This window comes from Nicotiana sylvestris, chromosome 2 (genome assembly GCF_000393655.2).
Source record: "Nicotiana sylvestris chromosome 2, ASM39365v2, whole genome shotgun sequence".
In the NCBI taxonomy this organism is placed as follows: domain Eukaryota; kingdom Viridiplantae; phylum Streptophyta; class Magnoliopsida; order Solanales; family Solanaceae; genus Nicotiana; species Nicotiana sylvestris.
In genome coordinates this window covers 78,683,055-78,699,888 of record NC_091058.1, presented here as the reverse complement: position 1 = coordinate 78,699,888, position 16,834 = coordinate 78,683,055, and the positions used below count along the sequence as shown (strand labels likewise).

General features: G+C 36.7%; 1 pseudogene; it reads right to left on the bottom strand.

The window, feature by feature from the left end:
- Positions 1–2,387: 2,387 nt before the first annotated feature.
- LOC138886344 (uncharacterized) lies at positions 2,388–3,579 on the bottom strand (annotated as a pseudogene).
- Between the last annotated feature and the right edge of the window lie 13,255 nt (positions 3,580–16,834).

Here is a 16,834-nt window from a genome sequence, read left to right as displayed (position 1 = left end):
TGCTGCTGACTTTTTTATAGTCATGCTGCTGACTTTCTAGCTGTTGTAATCTTTTGCCCATACTATCCATCTGTAATGATAGGGTAGTAAGGATTGCAAATATATCTTTCGATTCTTGATTCTCATCAGTTTGAGTACTTTTGTCTTGATAAGTAATCTGCAATAACATTCTTGTCAGTTCATTACTTCTGCTTTCTTTTTACTTAAACTTATTCCTGATATTTCTACAATGTGTATGAATTTTTCTAGTAGTTTTATATGTTCGTTCTCTGTTCTAGAATATAACAGTATATCATCTATATATATTATACAATTTTCTAATTGGTTAAAGTAGTTATCCATAAAATGTTGATATCTACCTGGTGCATTTTTATATCCAAATAGTAATACATTCCATTCATAAAATCCTTGTGGTACTGTGAATGTTGTTAACTTCTTAGATTCGTCTTCTAGTTTTAAATGGTAAAATCCTGATTTACAATCAAACTTACTGAAATAGTTATATCCTTGTATTTGTCTGATTTTTAGTATTTTATTTGGTATCGGATAATTATATGTTTTTGTTTTTGCATTTAAATTTCTATAATCTATAACCATACGGCTTTTTCCTCGTTTTTGTTCACTATGCTTATTTACTATAAATGCCGGGCTAGTATGTTTACTATTACTTTCTTGTATGTACTTATTGTCTAATAATTCCTTTATATGCATTTTAAATTCTGTTAAATCATTAAAGTTGTATTTTAAAGGTTTTTGTGTTACTATGCTATTTTCATCTATTAGTTCAATCTTTATTTTTGTTTTATGTTTTTCCCATCCTTGGAGTGGATTATCATTATATAGTAATTCTAATTTATCTTGCAGTAGTTTTATTTTATTTATTGAGAAAATGATTATCTCTATATTATGGTTGCTTTGTATTACATTTTCTAATTTTTGGGTAATCTTTTCACTTCCTTTAATCCAGGGTGTTGTTTTTCTTACTTTATTATTTACTCTTTTTGCTCCTAATTTTTGTTTACACGGGGTAGTAAACCACCAATGTGTTTTTGTTATTATATGTGGGTATAATTTATCTAAAAATGGCATTCCTAATAATATATCTTTATTTGTGAATTCATAACTATATATTTCTTCTATGGTTAATATTTTATCCCATATTTGTATCTTTATATTTCTTGCTTTGTATGTTATCATACTTCCCTCATTATTGAATCCTGTTACTACTATGGGGGTTTTTAGCTTTTCCCATTTACTTTCTGGTAAACAATTATGTCTACACATGTTAGCTTCTGCTCCTGTATCCATCATAGGTGTATAGTATCTATTATAATATCCTTCTACTATTATCTTGGCAAGTATGTATATCTTTGGCATTATATCAAAGTTCTTTTTATTATTATTTTCTTATTTTCATAACTTATCGTTAATTGTCTATCTTCTAATTTATATGGTTTGACTTTTTCTAACCATTTTATTCCTAGTGTAATGTTTTTATCGCCTTGATATATTTTAAAATTTATTAATATTGGTATTCCTCCAATAATTAATTCTTTTTCAGTTGTTTCTTCGTTTTTTCTTAACGCTTTTGGTAGTTCTGAATTTTGTTGTTCTATTGTCACTATCTCTTGTTCTGGTATTAATTCTCTTATAACATAATTCTCTTCCTGCCCTGTATTTATTAATATTAAATATTTTCTTTGGTCCATTATTCCTGTTATATAATAATGGTGTGGGTTTATTTCTTCTATTTTTTGTTCTATTAATTTTTGTGGAGTTATATAATTTATAATTTGTATATCTTTTTCAGTCATTATTTCTTTCTTCGTCTGATTCTTCTATATTATTGTCTATTTCTTTTTCATTTTCGGGGAACTCGTTTTCTGATATCTCATATATGCTGTCTTCACTGCTTAATTCATAATCTACATATTCTATTTGTGTATATTTATCATTATCTATCATTATTTCGGTAATTTATTTTTTCTTTGGGTTTTTCGGTAATCTGCAATCTTTGGCTAAGTGTCCTAGCTTTCCACAATTATAGCAAGTACATTCTGTTAGTTTTTTCTTTTTCCTATATGGTTTTTTATGTTTATAATTTTTTACATAATATTTTGATTTAAATTTCTTTCTCTTTCCTTCTTTTTTGTAATATTTATCTGTGCAGCCAAATTGGGGTGCTATTCTACTTTTGCAGCATGCCAAATTTTTTACTAATATTTTATCCATTTTGATATTTTCTTTATACTTTTCGCATAATTCTATAAACCAGTTTTGTAGAAATTTTATTCGAGCTCCTAGAGTATCTGCTAGTTCTGCTTCATTCCAATTTTTTATTATTTTTGAGCTAAACGGTTCTGGTAATTTTGTAAAATATAATTTTCTTATTTCCTTACTTTCATCTGGACTATATGTTCCTTTATAATAATAGTCTCTAAATGCACAAGTATATTCGTCTATATAACACATATTACATATTGCTAATTTTGTCATCAAATTTCTATTTGTAGTTTTTTCTTTATTTTGTTCTTCTACTTCTGTTGTCATACTACTAAACTCATTTCTTATTGCTATTTCATATTTATTCAAATATATCTGTCACTGTTGTTGCTGTTGTTCCATCAAGTTTTTTATTACTTCTTAATGTATCTAGGCTTTCACTTGATAAATTTTGTAACCATAGTTTTACCGTTCCTATAAGTGTTCTTTCTATATATCCTGGTGTTTCAGGTATTGTAATTTTATTATCTATTAGTTGTTTGGAGATGTACCCTATCCATAATTGGATTGTTTTATTTATATCTGCTACACAATCTAGATCTAAAAAATTACATTGTTCAGTTATCTGTCTTGGTGTCCATTTCCTATTTAGCCTTTTATCCCATAATGTTTTATTTCTATCATATGAATCATAACTTACTCTGTAATAGGTTGGGTTTAGTTGTCTTGGATTTTTTACTCCTGATGTGCTTGGTTTATCTTCAATCATATCTCCTGTATTTATTTCTGGATTTGTTTTCATCTTTTCCGTTTTTTCTATTAGTTCTGTGTATGTTTCACTTGTTTCTGAATAGTCTCTTCTCCTAGATTTGTGTCGTTATCACTTTGGTCATTTATTTCGTTCATGCTTATTTTTGGTGGATTATCCTGTATTTCTTCTAACTGTAATTTGAACTTTTCTATCTCATTTGTCAGTTTTAGCTCTTGTTCTTCTTCTTTACGTTTTTCTTTTTCTTTTAGTTTATTAGCGTATAGCTGTTTTAGCATTTCTAATTCTTTTTCTAATTCTGTTATCTTAGTGTTTTTTACTTCTTCTATCTGTTGTATTTTTTCTTTAGCTTGCTGTTGTATTTCTTTTATTTCTCTTTTTCTGTCTATTTTTTCGTTTTCTTTTGTTATTCTAACCATTGCGGTTAAACTATCTTCTAGTTTTACAGTTTCTTTTTCTAACATTAAGTTCAGGTTATTTCCTATTTTCTTGTATCTTCTTCCTAAGTTGGAAAATATTATTGTTATTTTTAATCCTTCTGGATTTTCATATGTTTTCGCTTCTAGTGCGAACTCTTCTTTATTCATCTTTTCTTTTTAAGATAGCAAATATATTTATATTCTGTTTTAGATATTATATCGATTAATCCAGATAGCCTAGCTTTGTTTGTTTTTGTAATACTTAGGTATTCATATTCTAGGTATAGTTTTTTCAGTTTCTTCCTTATTTTCCTTGATTTTTTAATTATTTTAATCTGTGTATTTTCTGTAATTGTCTCACTGTTTATGGGTATTTTTTGCAGATTTGTACTATTAATGTCAGTGTTCCTTTCAATGGTTTTGTTTCTTAAAGTATATGTCTAATTGTCATAGCTCTGATACCAATTTTGGGGGGGGGGGGCATTTTAATTTTAATACTGCGATGTATACCTGCTGATACATATATATTTAAACTAAACTGATTTTAGATCTATAGGCAGAATTTCTAATGTTGTTCCCTATAGGAATGATATCTAATTGTGAAGAGCTGATGTTAGAAACTTGTAGGCGTGATAACAAATGAAAACACATGTAAATACCCGTTACAAAAGAAGTTGAACTGGATCATATTCTATACGCTTGGTATCTACTTGTGAAGTTGATTTTAAGACCTATAAACATGATTTCTATTATTGGAACCACTTGAGACCTATAGGCATGATTTCTAACATGGTAAGGCAAACATAACAAATATAAAATCCTATAGGAATGGTTTCTACCCATATTACCCCATAAATATGTAACTACCCACCCCTTTTCACTACTCACCCCAATATTTATTTACAAATTATTACAAACCAGATGAATGAATTACATAAATAGATAAAAAGAAAAAGAAGTTACACTATAGGGAGAGTGAAGCAAGCCCAAGTGATTTCCCAAAACATCCAATAACCTCAAATGCCAAATTCATAGACAATATCATTGTCTAGGTGCATCAGAGTTCCCTAAGGATCTTAAGGATCCCGGGCAGTGCTCACACCTAGACTTTGTAACCAAATTGAGTAACTGCAGTGTGGAAGGTCCAGCCTCAGTGTGCCAGCGTTCAGAGGGTTCTCAAAAGGATCCCAAGGCAGTACACACACTGGAGGGTGGCAGAAACTAGTGAATTAGGAGTAGAGTGAAAGTGCTTGATATAGTTTTAAAGGTTTTTAGTAGGAAAACAGTGTTAAAAGAGATTTGCTTGAAATAGTTTTGTAAATAACATAGGGAGTTATTAAATAAGACAATTTAAAAAGGGTAAGGTGACTAAAAATCAATGCATAACCAGAAGAGGTTCATAAACACTTCAATACATGAAGTCAAACAGGTACACACATCCACTTAGGGGTAATGGGGATATAGGGTAAGCATATGGCACATAGTAAGCACAGATACACATAGGTTTAGAATCAGAGGAGCCTTGAAAAGGATCAAGGGCTTTTAAAGTACAACATGAACTTTAGAGTTAATACAGAATCAAACAGGCTTAGGATAGCCAGTTACTTCACATAGGAAGGTGCATGCCATGAAGCAGAGAAACATAGTCACATTGGGGTATACTAGAAAGGGATTCATGAGCAGGCTAATCCTAAGGGGTTATATAGCAAGTAGTAAAGGAGATAGTTAAGTAGACATGTTCATTGCAAGTTGAACAACAAAATCATAGATAGAAGCATATTAGAAACATGACAAATTGAAGAAATAGGAGAAGCATATTGTTTTGGGACTTGAATTAAAATCAGAACATATCAGTAGAGAGATGGTAAACACAAAGTGAAGAATAGGAAATCACAATAGAAGGGTAGGAATGGAAGGTTTAAAGAAAGGTCTTCCAATCAAACCATGAAACAGGGAATCCAAAATCAATCAAAGAGAAAGGCATGAGTTAGTGTTTAGCATATAAATAGAGTAAGATAAGAATAATCAGACATAGCAAGCAAAGAGGCAAGTCTTGAACAGTCAAGATGAACACAAGCACATTAGAGCCGATGTAAGTTAGGCTAAGAAACTCAGTAGAAACATATTCAAGGCAAGATAATCACAGAAACTCAAACGAGAACTGGCCAGTCATAAAATCAAACGAAGAAACCTAGAAAATTAGCGCTTTCAACATAGCCGAGTTAAAGGTGTAGTAAAATCATACGATAACCAAAAATATGCAAGAAATAGAAGTTGAAACACAAAGAATTAGTTAAACAAGGTTTTAAAAGAAATTCTGAAACCCTAATTTTTAGAAGAAGGTGAAAAATACTTGAAATCAACAATTCTTGTAAAGAATCTCAAGGATAGTGTTAAACATTAAAGGAACAAACTCAAATCATCTTAGATCTGTACAGATCTAAGAGAAATAGGAAGAAATTTGGGTTTCAGAAGAAACCCATATAGAGATGAAGGAACTTGTCTAGAATCCCAAGGATCGTAACAACTACAACACGATTTTGCTCGAAATCATACTGGAATAGCCAAGAACAGACAAAAGAGATGTAAGTCGGCATGGCCCTAGGCCCTTGAAGACCTTAAAGAAGGCAGGCATGGCATGAGAGAAGCCATTGGAGGCTTAGGAGACGATGAGAGGTCACCGAAGTTGACCGGAGAAGAGAGGTCGGCGGTTGAAGGGCTAGGGTTAGGTTGAGAGTGTTTTGAGAGAGGAGAGGATCTTAGGGCGGCAGATGTGGGAAAATGGTTAGGGTTGGGGGGTCGTTTGGAATAAAAAAGACAAGAATAAACGAGGGTTGTTGATCATTTCGATCAATGGCCAGGATTGATAGGTTTTGGGTCGGGTAGGTATATTTAGGGCATGGATCGAGTTATTTAATCCGAAATCGGGCTGGGGTATTGGGTTAAATTGAGGCTAAAATTGAAATGCAAATTGGCTAGATTTTAAATAGCCAATTTATTCCCATATAATTTATAATAAATAACAAATAATTTCTAAAAAGGAATTTTGTGTACTAAAATAATTAAAATAGATATTCAACACTTTAAAAATATAGAAGGTCGATGTTATGCATATAAATGTAGTTATGCATTAATATGGCTAATATTGCAATTATATGCAAATTAATTCTTAAAAATATAAATGAAATTATTAAAAATGCACTAAAAATATTTTAACAATATTTTGGCATAAATATAGAATTTAGATGATTAAATTACCATAACAATAATTTGAGGGATAATTATTGGGGATTTTATGAGTAAAAAGGGGAGGAAATAAATCAATTTAAAATCTTTAAAATTATAGAAAAAATATAAGAACCTTGTGCATGCTTATATATGCATATATATGCTATTTTGAAAGTATTTATGCATATTAAAAATATATAAGGAAAAATTGGGTATCAACACCTACTAGTGTATATAATAAAATAAGATAGAATGAAATATTGTAGTAAGGATAAATACTGAAATTTAAGGAGAATGAAATCACAGAAAAACAATAGCTCAGTACACAGAGATAACAACAGGGGATCTCCCAAGATACCATACCGTAGGGGATCTACTGAAATACCATTCCGTAGTTGCAAACCTAAATGTGCAGGGGGATCTACCGGAATACCTTAAGTAGTCCCAAAGTAAATATTCAAGGGGATCTACCGCACCATTCTGTAGTCCCAAAGTAAATATGCAGGGGGGGTCTATCGGAATACCTTTCTGTAGTAGCTCAACCAATTGAAATAACAATTATAACAAGAAAATCACAATTTAGGCTAAGTCCGAGTCAAGGAAGAACAAGAAATTTCACTAAACATGCTATAGAGAATTCAGATAGGCAGTTAAGGGGGTTAAAGCATGTAGTCATGCTTTTCTAAACTAAAAAAAGATAATCACATAGGCTAGTGTAGCTCGATTTAAGGAAAACACATATTTTACTTAATGAAAACAAAGTTTTTCAACAAAATAGCCTGTGTACGCATTCGTCAGATCACGTACACGGCGTTCATATATCAAACAATACCAAATCCTAAGGGGAGTACCCCCACACAAGGTTAGGAAAGACACTTACCTCGAACCAAGCTCAAATCAATTCGAAATACTGCTCTTTACATGAATATCCGGCTTCGAATGACCCAAATCTAGCCAAATCAATTACATAACGTAAATATAGCTACACACAACTAATTTAGGTAATGAAATCAAAGCTAAGGCAAGAAAATAGAAAAACGCCCAAAAATCCTTCATGGGACCACGTCTCCAAATCGGGTAAAGTCACAACTTATGAACGCCCATTCACTCATGAGTTTACTCGTACAAAAATCATCCAAAACCAACGCCTAAATCCCACTCAAAACTCAGATTCTTCGTAGGGCAACATTTACCCCGTTTTCCCAACTTCCTCACTCGAATCTCCTAATTAGATGAAGAATACAAAGATAGATTAATGAAATATGATAAAAATAGGATTAGGAATCGTTACCCAATGATTTCTTCTGAAAAAACTCTCGAATAATAGCCTTCCTCGAAGCTCTAAATTGAATTTTGTGAAATGAATTTCAAACCCTCGGATTTGCCCTTTTCTGCCCAGTGATTATCGTACCTGCGGGTCAAGGATCGCATCTGCAGTCCCACACCTGCGGAATTTCTATTGCAGGTGAAACTTTTCACTTAAAGCACCTCGTCCGCATCTGCAATCAATAAGTCACACATGCGTGTGCACACCTACGGACCCTTGTCTGCTTCTGCGGTCACAGACCGCTCCTGCTGTTCCTTCTCTCGCACATGCGACATCGCAAATGCGAAACTCCCCTCACACCTGCGATCTAGACCTCCTTCCCATTTCTGCATCTGCGGTTCCACAACCACTTTTGCGGCTCCGCACCTGTGGCCCAAAGTGTGCAAGTGCGAAAACACCAGGTGTAGCAACTTCAGCAATTTGCATAAGTCTCAAACCAATCCGTTAAGCACCCGAAACTCACCCGAGACCCTCGAGACCTCAACCAAACGTACCAATCAATCCTAAAATATCATACGAACTTAGTCAAGCCCTCAAATAACATCTAATAATGCTAAAAATACAAATCACCCTCCAATCCAAACCTAATTTGAAACTTCCATATTCGACAACCGATGCCGAAATCAAACAAACCACATCCGTTTGACCCTAAATTTTGCACACAAGTCTTATTCAACACTACGGACCTATTCTAACTTCCGGAATTGGATTTTGACCCAGATATAAAAAATTCCACTACATGTCCAAAACTCCAAAAATTTGACTTTCACCATTTCAAGCCTAAATAAGCTACAAACCTCCAAAACACAATCCGGACACGCCCCTAAGCCCAAAATCACCCAACGGAGCTAACAAAATAGATGAAGCTCTATTTTAGAGCCGTCTTCACACAGTTCCAACTACGGTCCAAATTCTAAGACTTAAGCTCTCATTTAGGGACTAAGTGTTCCAAAACACTCTGAAACTCCAAACGAATCATCCCAAAAAGTCACAATAGCAAAAATAGATACAGGGGAAGCACTTAATAAGAGATCTGGGCGTTAATTCTCAAAACAACCGACCGGGTCGTTACATCCTCCTTCTTTTAAAACATTTGTTCATCCTTGAACGAGCATAGACACATACCTGAAATGGTGAAAAGATTAGGATAACGGTTGTGCATATCCTGCTCGATCTTCGAAGTTGCTTCCTCGACCAGCTAACCCCGCCACTGAACCTTTATTAATGCAATGTTCTTTGACCTCAGCTTCCGAACCTACCTATCAAATATTGCCACTGGCTCCTCAACATAATATAGATCCTTGTCCAACTAGACTGAGCTGAAATCCAACACATGAGACGGATCATCGTGATACCTCCGTAGCATTGAAACATGAAACACCAGATGAACCCCTGCCAATCTGGGAGGTAAGGCAAGCTCATAAGAAACCTCCCCAGCATGCCCCAACACCTCAAAGGGACCAATAAACCTTGGGCTCAACTTGCCCCTCTTACCGAATCTCATGACGCCCTTCATAGGCGAAACCTGAAGCAAGACCCGCTCTCCAACCAGAAATGAAGCGGCTATCGAGCTGCAAATGCAATTTTGGGCATGTGCAGCTGGGACCACAGAAGCGATCAGAATCTCGTAGAAGCGGACTTGTAGGAGCAAAGAAAGGACATAGAAGTGGCCCTTGACCAAAATTATAATTTTTTAGGACTTAAGTTAAGTCCGCACTTGTGATGGTTTTTTCGCAAGTGCGGGACTTGCAGATGCGGTGGACCCCTCATTGAAGTGAAAATCGCTGGGTTAGAAAGGGTTCAATGGGTTTGAAATTCATATTACAACATTTAATTTGGAGCTCGGTGGAAGGCAATTGTTTCGAGAGAATTTGAAAAAGAGCTATTGGGTAACTAATCATAACTTGATTTTGATCATATTACATCAATCTATTGTTGTATTCTTCATCTTATTAGGGGACTTGAGTGAGTAAATTGGGAAAATGGGGGAAAAGTTTCCCACCCAAAAATCTGAGATTTGAGTGGGCTGTTGGCATCCGATTTGGATAATTAAAATATGAGTGATCTCGTGAGTGAATAGGTGTTCATAATTTGTGACTTTTACCCGATTTGGAGACGTGGAAATGTGGAGGATTTTAGGGCATTTTTCTATTTTCTTACCTTAACTTTGATTTCATTAGCTAAATTAGTTGCTTGTAGCTATATTTACGTTATGTAATTGATTTGATTAGATTTGGGCTGCTCGAGTTGGATACACATGGAAAGAGCGTGATTTCGAATTGATTTGAGCTTGGTTCGAGGTAAGTGGATTGCCTAACCTTGTGTGGGGGAACTCCTCTTAGAATTTGGTACTGTTTAATATAGAAGTGTCGTGTACGTGAGGTAATGAGTGCATACACAGGCTATTTGTTGAAAAAAAACTTTATTTTCATTAAGTAAAATATCTGTTTTCCTTAAATTAAGCTATACTAGCCTATGTAATTATCCTATTTAGTTTAGAAAAGCATACCTACATGACTTAATAGCATATCTGAACTCTATGTAGCATGTTTAGTGATATTTCCTATTCTTCCCTGACTCAGACTTAGCCTAAATTGTGGTTTTCTTGTTGTAATTGTTATTTCTTTCGGTAGAGCCATGTATTTACTTTTGGGACTATGGAATGGTATTCCGGTAGATCGCCTTGCACATTTACGTTTGGGTCTACGAAATGGTATTCCGATAGACCCCCCTACACATTAACGTTTGGGACTACGAAACGGTATTCTGGTAGATTCCCCTACATATTTATGTTTGGGACAATGGGACGGTATCCTAGTAGATCCCTTGTTGTTATCTTTGTGTTTTGAGATTTTGTTCTTCTATGCTTATATTATTGTTAATTTTCAGTACTTGTTCTTACTGTGATATTTTATTCTGCTATATTTTATTATATATATACCAGTAGGGCCCTGACCTGATCTTGTCACTACTTGTCCGAGTTAGGCTTGGCACTACTGGGTACCATTGTGGTGTACTCATGTCGTTCCCTGCCCATGTTTTTGTGTGCAGATCTAGGTACAATTTATCAGCAGCATTATCAATGAGGCGAGCCATCTATAGAGAATTCAAGGTATATATGCCGCGTCCATTGACTTCGGAGTCCCTATATACTCTCCCCTCATAACAACACTTCCTTGTGTTTCCTTTTGTTAGACTCTGGAGTACAAATACTATTTTCCTTTTGTAGTTTGTGTCTTACAATATTTCGGGTTTGGGTAGCATTTAGGTTCATTTCGAAAGTAATTATTGTATATGTCGAGCGACATCTAAATTCCTTATATAAATTTACCTATTAAATTGTTAGTTTTCATGTTTTTGTCTCATTTCCATAAAATGTTAGGCTTACCTAGTCGTAGAGACTAGGTGTCATCACGGCAGTTCATGGAGGGAGAACTTGTGTCATGACAAGTTGGTATCAGAGCTTTAGGTTCATAGGAGTCGTGAGACACAAACTGGTTTATTAGAGTCTCACGGATTGGTACAGAGACGTCTATAATTATCTTAGGGAGGCTATGGAACTGCTAGGAAAATTTCACTTCATTTGATTCCTTTGTCGTGCGAAATTACTGACTTCGTAATTCTAAAGTTTTGTCTTCTATTCTCTCAAGATTGTGAGGACACGTGCAGCGGGATATTACCAGGAAACCATACCCCCTGCTAGAGCCGCTTGAGGCCGGGGCCGGGGTAGAGGCCGAGGATGCACACATGGTGCATCCAAAGCACCCGAGCGAGCTGCCATAGAGGAGTAACTAGTAGCTTTAGTCAGTGCGCAGGCACCTGAGACGCCTACTACTACTACTCCAATGCACCTGGTGCATCCAATAGTGAAGGATTTTTCTAATGTGTTTCCAGCTGATCTTCCAAGCATACCGCCTGATAGAGATATTGATTTTGGCATTGATTTGTTGCCGGTCACTCAACCAATATCTATTCCTCCTTATCGTGTGGCTCCTCCTTAGTTGAAGGATTTGAAGGAACAATTACAAGAATTGCTTGATAAGGGCTTTATTCGGCCGACTGTGTCACCTTGGGGTGCTCTTGTCTTGTTTGTGAAAAAAACGAATGGTTCTATGCGTATATGCGTTGATTATCGCCAGTTGAACAAATTTATAGTGAAGAACCGGTATCCTTTTCCTCGTATTGATGACTTGTTTGATCAGTTACATGGTGCTCGAGTGTTTTCCAAGATTAATTTGTGTTCAGGTTATCATTAGTTGAAGATTCGGGAGACAAATATCCTGAAGACTACTTTCAGGATTCGGTACGATCATTACGAGTTCCTTGTTATGTCATTTGGGCTGACCAATGCCGCAACAACATTTATGCATTTGATGCATAGTGCATTGCGGCTTCGCCATTCTCTTTATTGATGACATTCTGGTATACTTTTGGAGTTGGGAAGATCATGAGTAGCACCTGAGAACAGTGTTTCAGACCTTGATAGAAAAGAAGTTATATGCAATATTCTCAAAATATGACTTGTGGTTAGATTTCGTGACATTTTTAGGTCACGTGGTATTGAGTGAAGGGATCAAAGTGGATCCGAAGAAGGTGGAGGTAGTGCAGAGTTGGCCCAAACCATCCTTAGCTATAAAGATTCGAAGTTTTCTTGATTTGGTGGGTTATTACCGTCAATTTTTTGAGAGATTCTCATCTATTGCAACACGTATGACTAGGCTGACCTAGAAGGGTGCTCCGTTTAGGTGGACGGAAGAGTGGGAGGAGAGATTTCAAAAGCTCAAGAGAGCTTTGACTACAACCATAGTATTGATATTGCCTACAGGTTCGGGGTCATATACAACCTATTGTGATGCGTCTTAAGTTGGCCTCAGTGTGGTGTTGATGTAGGACCGTAGGGTGATTGCCTACATGTCCACATAACTGATGGTGCATGAAAAGAACTATCATATCCATGACCTCGAGTTAGCTGTTATTGTTCATGCCTTGAACATTTGGAGGCACTATTTGTACGGTGTCCCTTGTGAGATCTATATTAATCACCGGAGTTTGTAGCATCTGTTCCAGTAGAAGGATCGTAATTTGCGCCAATGTGGTGGTCAATGCTTTGAGTCTCCAGGCAGAGAGTTTAGGGATTTTGGCTTATCTACTTGTAAAAAAGAGGCCAATGGCGATGGATGTTTAGGCCTTAGCCAGCCAGTTTATGAGATTGGATATTTCTAAGCCGAGTCGAGTATTGGCTTGTATGGTCTCTAAGTCTTCTCTTTATGATCGTATAAGGGAACACTAGTATGATGACCCTCATTTGCTTGTCCTCAAGACACGATCTAGCACGGTGATGCTAAAGAGGATACTATTGGAGATGATGGTGCATTGAGGATGGAGGGAAGGTTATGTGTGCCTAATGTGGATGGTTTGCATGAGTTGATTCTTCAGGAGGCTCACAGCTTCTAATACTCTATTTATTTGGGTTCCAAGAGGATATATCAGGACTAGAGACAACATTATTGGTGGCATAGAATAAAGAAGGACATAGTGAAGTATGTTGCTCGGTGTTTAAATTTCCATCAGGTGAAGTATGAGCATCAGTGACCTGGTGGATTGCTTCAGAAGTTAGAGATTCCAGAGTGGAAATGGGAGTGGATCACTATGGACTTCGTTGTTGGACTCCCACGAACTCAACAAAAGTTTGATGCAGTTTGGGTAATTGTAGATAGGCTGACCAAGTCGACTTATTTCCTTCTTGTGATGACTACCTATTATTCTGAGCGGTTAGCTCGAGTTTATATCTGTGAGATTGTCAGACTTCATGGCATGCCGGTATCTATTATCTCTGACCGGGGATGCAGTTTACATAACAATTCTGGATATCTGTACATCATGAGTTGGGTACTCGGTTGGAGTTGAGCACAACATTTCACCCTCAAATGGACGGGTGGTCCGAGTGCACTATTTAGATTCTTGAGGATATGCCTCGTGCGTGAGTTTGGAGGTTGTTGGGATCAGTTCTTTCCTCTTGCAGAGTTTGCCTACAACAATAGTTATCAGTCCAACATTCAGATGGAACCGTATGAGGCTCTGTATGGTAGGCAGTGTCAGTCCCCACTGGGTTGGTTCGAGCCGGGTGAGGCTAAACTATTGGGCACAGACTTGGTTCAGGATGCTTTGGAGAAGGTTAAGGTGATTCAAGATAGACTTCGTACAGCCCAGTCCAGACAGAAGAGTTATGCATACCGAAAGGTTCGCGATGTTTGATCTATGGTTGGAGGGTTTTACTTCGGGTTTCGCCTATGAAGGGCGTTATGAGATTCGAAAAGAGGGGCAAGTTGAGCCTAAGGTTTATTGGTCCCTTTGAGTTGTTGCGGCATGTTGGGGAGGTTGCTCATGAGCTTACCTTATCTCCCAGCTTGGCATGAGTTCATTCGGTATTTCATATTTCGATGCTCCGGAGGTATCACCGTGATCCGTCTCATGTGTTGGATTTCAGCTCAGTCCAGTTGGACAAGGATCTATCTTATGTTGAGGAGCCAATAGCTATATTGGACAGGTAGATTCGAAAGCTGAGGTCAAAGAACATTGCATCAGTGAAGGTTTAGTGGAAGGGTCAGCCGGTCGAGGAGGCGACTTGGGAGACCGAGCAGGATATGCACAACTGTTATTCTCATCTTTTCACCACTTTAGGTATGTATCTATGCTCGTTCAAGGATGAACGAATGTTTTAAGAGGGGAAGGATGTAACGATCTGGACGATCGTTTTAGGAATTAAAGACCCTATCCCCTATTAATTGCTTCCCTCGTATCTATTTCTGCTATTGTGATTTGCTGAGGTGATTCATTATGAGTTCGGAGTGTTTTGAGACATTTACTCCCTAAATAAGAGCTTAAGTCTTAGAATTTGGGAAATGGTCAGAATAGTGCAAAGACAGCTCCGGATTGGAATTCTGTCGATTCTGTTAGATCCGTTAGGTGATTTTGGTCTCAAGGGAATTTTCGAATTGTGTTTTGGAGGTCTGTTGCTCATTTAGGCTTGAAATGACGAAAGTTGAATTTTAGAGTTTCGGGCCAGCAGTGGAATTTTTGATATCGGGGTCAGAATCCGATTCCAGAAGTTAGAGTAGATCCATAGGGTTAAATATGACTTGTATGCAAAATTTGGGGTCAATCAGACGTGGTTTGATAGGTTTCGGCATCAGTTGTGGAAATTTGAAGTTTCAAGTACTTTAAATTTGAAGTTGAGTGTGATTCGTGATTTTAGCGTTGTTTGATGTGATATGAAGGCTTAAATGAGTTGGTATGGTGTTTTAGGACTTGTTGGCATATTTGGTTGAGCTTCTAGGGGCCTCTGGTGGATTCCAGATGATTAATGGATCAAATTTGGTTTTGGGAGAATGGTTGAAGTTGCTGCACCTGGTGTAATCGCACCTGTGCACTTTGGGCCGCAAGTGCAATGCAAAGCTGCCATTGAGCCGCAAAAGTGATTTTGGGTCTGTCCAGCTGGGACCGTAAAAGCAGTCAGAGTCTCGCAGAAGCGGACTCGTGGGAGCGGAGAAAGGACGTAAAAGCGGCCCTTGACAGCAGAAGTGATTTTTGAGGACTTAAGTTAAGTTCGCATCTGCGATGGATTTTCCGCAGGTGCGGGACCGTAGATGCCGTGGACCCCTCGTAGGAGCGGAAATCATTGGGCAGAAAAGAGTATTTCAAGGAGTTTGAAATTCATATCACAAAATTTAATTTGGAGCTCGGTGGAAGGCGATTTTTCAAGAGAATTTGAAGGAGAGCTATTGGGTAACTAATCCTAACTCGACTTTCATCATATTACATTAATCTATTATTGCATTTTTAATCTAATTAGGGGATTTGAGTGAGGATGTTGGGAAAATGGGGGGAAAGTTTTCCAGCCAAAAATATGAGATTTGAGTGGAATTTTGGCATCAGATTTGGATAATATTGGTACAAGTGATCTCATTAGCCCGAGGAAGATTTTTGGGCATTAATGAATTTTCTTGCCTTAACTTTGATTTCATTAGATAAATTAGTTGCTTGTAGTTATTTATGTTATGTAATTGTTTTGATTAGATTTGGGCCACTCGGAGTTGGATACTCGTGGCAAGAGCGTGATTTCAGATTGATTTGAGCTTGGTTCAAGGTAAGTGGCTTGCCTAACTTTGTGTAGGGGAAATCCCCTTAGGATTTGGTACTATTTGATATATGAGCGCCGTGTACGTGAACGAGTGCGTACACGGGCTATTTTTTGAAAAAAAGAACTCCGTTTTCATTAAGTAAATTATCTGTTTTCCTTACATTTATCTCTACTAGCCTATGTAATTATCTTGTTTAGTTTAGAATATCATGCCTTAACTGACTTAACTGCCTATCTGAACTCTCTGTAGCATGTTTAGTGAAATTTCCTGTTCTTCCTTGACTCGGACATAGCCTAAATTATGGTCTTGTTGTAACTGTTATTTCTCCTAATTGAGCTGCATAGTTATGTACGGGACTACGGAACAGTATTCTGATAGATCCCCCTGCACATTTCCGTTGGTATTCCCGTAGATCCCCTGCACATTTTTGTCTGGGACTATGGAATGGTATTCCTGTAGATCCTCCCCTGCACATTTACGTTTGGGACTACGGACGGTATTCTGGTAGATCTTCCTGCACATTTACATTTGGGACTACAGGACAATATCCTGATAGATCCCCTGTTGTTATCTCTATGTTTTTAGTTGTTATTCTTCTATGCTTACATTCTTTTTACATTTCAGTATTTATTCGTACTGCGATATTTCAGTCTGTTATATTTTATTATATATATACCATTAGGGCCCTGACCTGATCTCGTCACTACTCGACCCAGGTTAGGCTTGT